The sequence below is a fragment of the Phocoena phocoena genome, chromosome 1, assembly GCF_963924675.1.
Source record: "Phocoena phocoena chromosome 1, mPhoPho1.1, whole genome shotgun sequence".
In the NCBI taxonomy this organism is placed as follows: domain Eukaryota; kingdom Metazoa; phylum Chordata; class Mammalia; order Artiodactyla; family Phocoenidae; genus Phocoena; species Phocoena phocoena.
Window position 1 is genome coordinate 179951984 of NC_089219.1, and position 6768 is coordinate 179958751.

The following is a 6768-nucleotide window of genomic DNA, read 5'->3' on the forward strand; positions in this document are numbered from 1 at the left end:
AGGCCAAAAACTATCAAACTCTTAGAGGAAAACATAGGCAGAACACTCTATGACATAAATCACAGCAAGATCCTTTTTAACCCACCTCCTAGGGAAATGGAAATAAAAACAAAAAGAAACAAATGGGACCTAATGAAACTTCAAAGCTTTTGCACAGCAAAGGAAACCATAAACAAGACCAAAAGACAACCCTCAGAATGGGAGAAAATATTTGCAAATGAAGCAACTGACAAAGGATTAATCTACAAAATTTATAAGCAGCTCATGCAGCTCAATAACAAAAAAACAAACAACCCAATCCAAAAATGGGCAGAAGACCTAAACAGACATTTCTCCAAAGAAGATACACAGACTACCAACAAACACATGAAAGAATGCTCAACATCATCAATCATTAGAGAAATGCAAACCAAAAGTACAATGAGATATCATCTCACACTGGTCAGAATGGCCATCATCAAGATATCTACAAACAATAAATGATGGAGAGGGTGTGGAGAAAAGGGGACCCGCTTGCACTGTTGGTGGGAATGTGAACTGGTACAGCCACTATGGAGAACAGTATGGAGGGTCCTTAAAAAACTACAAATAGAACTACCATATGACCCAGCAATCCCACTACTGGTCATATACCCTGAGCAAACCATAATTCAAAAAGAGTCATGTACCAAAATGTTCATTGCAGCCCTATTTACAATAGCCTGGAGATGGAAACAACCTAAGTGTCCATCATCTGATGAATGGATAAAGAAGATGTGGCACATATATAAATGGAATATTACTCAGCCATAAAAAGAAACGAAATTGAGCTATTTGTAATGAGGTGGATGGACCTAGAGTCTGTCATACAGAGTGAAGTAAGTCAGAAAGATAAAGACAAATACCATATGCTAACACATATATATGGAATTTAAGAAAAAAAATGTCATGAAGAACCTAGGGGTAAGACAGGAATAAAGACACAGACCTACTAGAGAATGGCTTGAGGATATGGGGAGGGGGAAGGGTTAGCTGTGACAAAGCGAGAAAGTGGCATGGACATATATACAGTACCAACCGTAAAATAGATAGCTAGTGGGAAGCAGCTGCATAGCACAGGTAGATCAGCTCCGTGCTTTGTGACCACCTAGAGGGGTGAGATAGGGAGGGTGGGAGGGATGGAGTCGGAATATAGAAGAGATATGGGAACATATGTATATGTATAACTGATTCACTTTGTTACAAAGCAGAAAGTAACACACCATTGTAAAGAAATTATACTCCAATAAACATGAAAAAAATTGATTGCTATTAATATATAATTGTAATATATTAAAAACTGCAAAACCCAAATGATACTAAAATAATTCTATTCAATCATGGAAACGGCATGTAACTTTTGTGATGTTCTATTAGTTCCAGCTCCACCAGTCATTCAAACCAACTCTGCTTAACTGTATTCTTTTTTTTTTAAGTCTTTATTGAATTTATTACAATATTGCTTCTGTTTTATGCTTTGGTTTTTTTGCCACGAGGCATGTGGAATCTTATCCCCGACCAGGGATTGAACAAGCATCCCCTGCGTTGGAAGGTGAAGTCATAAACACTGTACTGCCTGGGAAGACCCTGCTTAATTTTATTCTTATGTGACCTGTTACAAGTTGTAAACAACTATTTCTCCAAGTTACACTAATTCTGCACTAAGTTTTCCAGTACAATAGTCACCAAGTAGAATAAGATGTATCCAAAAGAATGCAAACCTTGATACTTTTAAAGGTATATCACATATTAAAATGTTTAATAAATATTTGTAAATGATTCTCTAAGTGTTTCCCCTCATGGTTATACTGTAGCTATAGGGTTGGGAGATTTTCATGGGAAATTCATTATAATAAAGCAGAGCAAACAGCTACAGTTGTCCTTTATCTCTTTCCAGACATAAAATAATAAATTACGTCTATGCTGACATTATGACAAATATTATATAGATGTTTATTTTAACCAGTGATGTCAGAAGAGTATATTTCAATTTTCCATGTAGTCATTTTATGTAGGCCAATCATATAAACTAGCATTTTGTTATTTTAAGCATATTCATCAAAGAAAATACATTTGAAGAATACAGACCTATGTTACAAACTCTTTTTTTTAGCATCTTTATTGGAGAATAATTGCTTTACAATGGTGTGTTAGTTTCTGCTGTATAACAAAGTGAATAAGCTATACATAAACATATATCCCCATATATTCTCTCTCGTGTCTCCCTCCCACCCTCCGTATCCCACACCTCTAGGTGGAAACAAAGCACCGAGCTGAGCTCCCTGTGCTATGTGGCTGATTCCCACTAGCTATCTGTTTTACATTTGGTAGTGTATATATGTCCATGCCACTTTCTCACTTCGTCCCAGCTTACACTTCTCCCTCTCCATGTCCTCAAGTGCATTCTCTATGTCTGCGCCTTTATTCCTGTCCTGCCCCTAGGTTCTTCAGAACCTTTTTTTTTTTTTTTAGATTCCATATGTATGTGTTAGCATATGGTATTTGTTTTTCTCTTTCCGACTTACTTCACTCTGTATGACAGTCTCTAGGTCCATCCACCTCACTAAAAATAACTCAATTTTGTTTCTTTATATGGCTAAGTAATATTCCATTGTATATGTGTGCCACATTTTCTATATCCATTCATCTATTGATGGACACTTAGGTCATTTCCATGTATGGCTATTGTAAAGAGGACTGCAATGAACATTGTGGTACATGACCCTTTTGAATTATGGTTTTCTCAGGGTATATGCCCAGTAGTGGTATTTCTGGGTTGTATGGTAGTGCTATTTTTAGTTTTTAAGGAACCTCCATACTGTTCTCCATAGTGGCTGTATCAATTTACATTCCCACCAACAGTGCAAGAGGGTTCCCATTTCTCCACACCCTCTCCAGAATTTACTGTTTGTAGAGTTTTTGATGATGGCCATTCTGACTGGTGTGAGGTAATACTTCATTGTAGTTTTGATTTGCATTTCTCTGAAGATTAGTGATGTTGAGCATTCTTTCATATGTTTTTTGGCAATCTGTATATCTTCATTGGAGAAATATCTATTTAGGTCTACTGCCCATTTTTGGATTGGGTTGTTTTTTAGATATTGAGCTGCATGAGCTACCTGTATATTTTGGAGAGTAATCCGTTGTCAGTCGCTTCATTTCCAAATATTTTCTCCCATTCTGAGGGATGTCTTTTCGTCTTGTTTATGGTTTGCTTTGCTGTGCAAAAGCTTTGAAGTTTCATTAGGTCCCATTTGTTTCTTTTTGTTTTTATTTCAATTTCTCTAGGAGGTGGGTCAAAAAGGATCTTGCTGTGAGGTCTGTCATAGAGTGTTCTGCCTATGTTTTCCTCTAAGAGTTTTATAGTGTCTGGCCTTACATTTACGTCTTTAATCCATTTTGAGTTTATTTTCTTGTATGGTGTTAGGGAGTGTTCTAACTTCATTCTTTTACATTTAGCTGTCCAATTTTCCCATCACCACTTATTGAAGGGGTTGTGTTTTCTCCATTGTATATTCTTGCCTCCTTTATGAAAATTAGGTGGCCATATGTGTGTGGGTTTATCTCTGGGCTTTCTATCCTGTTCCATTGATCTGTATTTATGTTTTTGTGCCAGTACCATACTGTCTTGTTTACTGTAGCTTTGTACTATAGTCTGAAGTCAGGGAGCCTGATTCTTCCAGCTCCATTTTTCTTTCTTAAGATTGCTTTGGTTATTCAGGGTCTTTTGTGTTTCCATAAAAATTGTGAAATTTTGTATACTAATTTTGTGAAAAATGTTGTTGGTAGTTTGATAGGGATGGCTGGATTTGTAGATTGGTTTGGTTAGTATAGTCATTTTCACAATGTTGATTCTTCCAATCCAAGAACATGGTATATCTATCCATCTGTTTGTATCAACTTTAATTTCTTTCATCAGTGTCTTATAGTTTTCTGCATACAGGTCTTTTGTCTCCTTAGGTAGGTTTATTCTTTTTGTTGCAATGGTAAATGGGAGTGTTTCCTTAATTTCTCTTTCAGAATTTTTGTTGTTGGTGTATAGGAATGCAAGAGATTTCTGTGAATTAATTTTACATCCTGCTACTTTACCAAATTCATCGATTAGCTCTAGTAGTTTCCTAGTAGCATCTTTGGGATTCTCTATGTATAGTATCATGTCATCTGCAAACAGTGACCGTGTTACTTTTTCTCCAATTTGGATTCCTTTTATGTCTTTTTCTTCTCTAATTGCTGTGGCTAAAACTTCCAAAACTATTTTGAATAACAGTGGTGAGAGTGGGCAACCTTTTCTTGTTCCTGATATTAGTGGAAATGGTTTCAGTTTTTACCATTGAGAATGATTTTGGCTGTGGGTTTGTCATAGATGGCCTTTATTATGTAAAGGTAAGTTCCCTCTATGCCTACTTTCTGGAGAGTTTTTATCATAAATTGGTGTTGAATTTTGTCGAAAGCTTTCTCTTCATCTATTGAGATGATCATATGGTTTTTCTCCTTTAATTTGTTAATATGGTGTATCACATCGATTGAGTATATTGAAGAATCCTTGCATTCCTGGGATAAACCCCACTTGATCATGGTGTATGATCCTTTTAATGTGCTGTTGGATTCTGTTTGCTAGTATTTTGCTGAGGATTTTTGAATCCATATTCATCAGTGATATTGGCCTGTAGTTTTCTTTCTTTGAGACATCTTTGTCTGGTTTTGGTATCAGGGTGATGGTGGCCTCGTAGAATGAGTTTGGGAATGCTCCTCCCTCTGCTACATTTTGGAAGAGTTTGAGAAGGATAGGTGTTAGCTCTTCTCTAAATGTTTGATAGAATTTGCCTGTGATGCCATCTTGTCCTGGGCTTTTGTTTGTTGGAAGATTTTTAATCACAGTTTCAATTTCAGTGCTTGTGATTGGTCTGTTTATATTTTCTATTTCTTCCTGGTTCAGTCTCAGAAGGGTGTGCTTTTCTAAGAATTTGTCCATTTCTTCCAGGTTGTCCATTTTATTGGCATAGAGTTGCTTGTAGTAATCTCTCATGATCTTTTGTATTTCTGCAGTGTCAGTTGTTACTTCTCCTTTTTCATTTCTAATTCTATTGATTTGAGTCTTCTCCCCGTTTTTCTTGATGAGTCTGGCTAAAGGTTTATCAATTTTTTTTATCTACTCAGAGAACCATCTTTTAGTTTCATTGCTCTTAGGTATTTTTTTCTTCATTTCTTTTTCATTTATTTCTGATCTGATCTTTATGATTTCTTTCCTTCTGCTAACTTTGGGGTTTTTTTGTTTTTCTTTTTCTAATCGATTTAGGTGTAAGGTTAGGTTGTTTATTTGAGATGTTTCTTGTTTCCTGAGGTACGATTGTATTGCTATAAACTTCCGTCTTAGAACTGCTTTTGCTTCATCCCATAGGTTTTGGGTTGTCGTATTTTCATTGTCATTTATTTCTAGGTATTTTTTGATTTCCTCTTTGATTTCTTCACTGATCTCTTTGTTATTTAGTAGTGTATTGTTTAACCTTCATGTGACAAACTCTTTTTAAAGTAAGATGATAACCGTAACATTTACAATCGCTGTTACCTCTGTAGAGGAGGCAAAGAGATATACTAACAAGAAGCAGTCAGAAAACTTCAAAGTGATGCTGCTATCCTGCTTCTCAATTAGTGTGACTAAGTCAAGGCTTCGTTATTATGCAGTATTATAGCAGTATTCACATGTGATTTTGATTATATAATTACATTGAGAAGTGTGACTGGGAGAGTCTTGGAACCTAATAATTCTTTATGCATATTCAAAGGAAAACAACAGGAAAATTACCATGTCTTGAGCAAAAACTTCTTTTGAATCATTGTTTTAAGAAGCCTAATTCCAACTATTCTGTGAAAAAATTTCCAAAAATATAATTATGATCTGTCCTTCATATTTAATGTATATACAATGTTTAGAAAATATATTTGTATTTACTTTCCTAGATATTTCATAATCAATTTTGATGCTTTATGATTGGAATTGAATTTGTACTGATGAAACTACAAAGTACCATTGCACAGTAAGGAAATACTTTGATTTACGACACTGGGGGATATTTTTATCTTTATTCTTATTCTTACAGATATTATTATTATTATTGTTGTTGTTGTTATTCCTATGTGGCATAGTGTATTATTGTCTATTGCTGTGTTACAAATTGCTCAAGAATTAATGACCTAAAACAGCATACATTTATCAGTTCATAGTTTCTGTGATTCAGGAAGTTGGCCATGGCTTAGCTAGGTCCTCAGCTTCCCCCTCTCTCCCAAGGATGGTATCTAAGTGTCAGCCCAGGATCTGCAGACTCATCCAAAGGCTCTAATGGGGAAAGATCCCCTTCTAAGTGCACCTAGTGGTTGTTGGCAGCATTCACCTTCTTGTGATTGTTGGCCAGAGGTCACCCTGGGTTTCTCGTATCATGGTCTCTCTGATGTGACAATTTGCTTCATCAGAGCTGTAAGCTGAGAAGTTAATAGAGTCTGCTTGCAAGACAGATGTCACAAACTTTGTAACCTAATCATGAAGTGACATATAACTTCTACGTTTTTCTATCAGTTCCACCCTCAATTTAAGGGGATACAATGACATAGTTTGTCAGTTCTAGGAGGTGGCAGTCACTGTTGGCCATCATAGAAGTGTACCTAGCACACATAGTGTACAGAGAAGATCAAATAAGTAACTTGGGTGCTTGAGATAAAGTGGTAGTAAATATATCTAGTTGGAAAGGTGTGGTG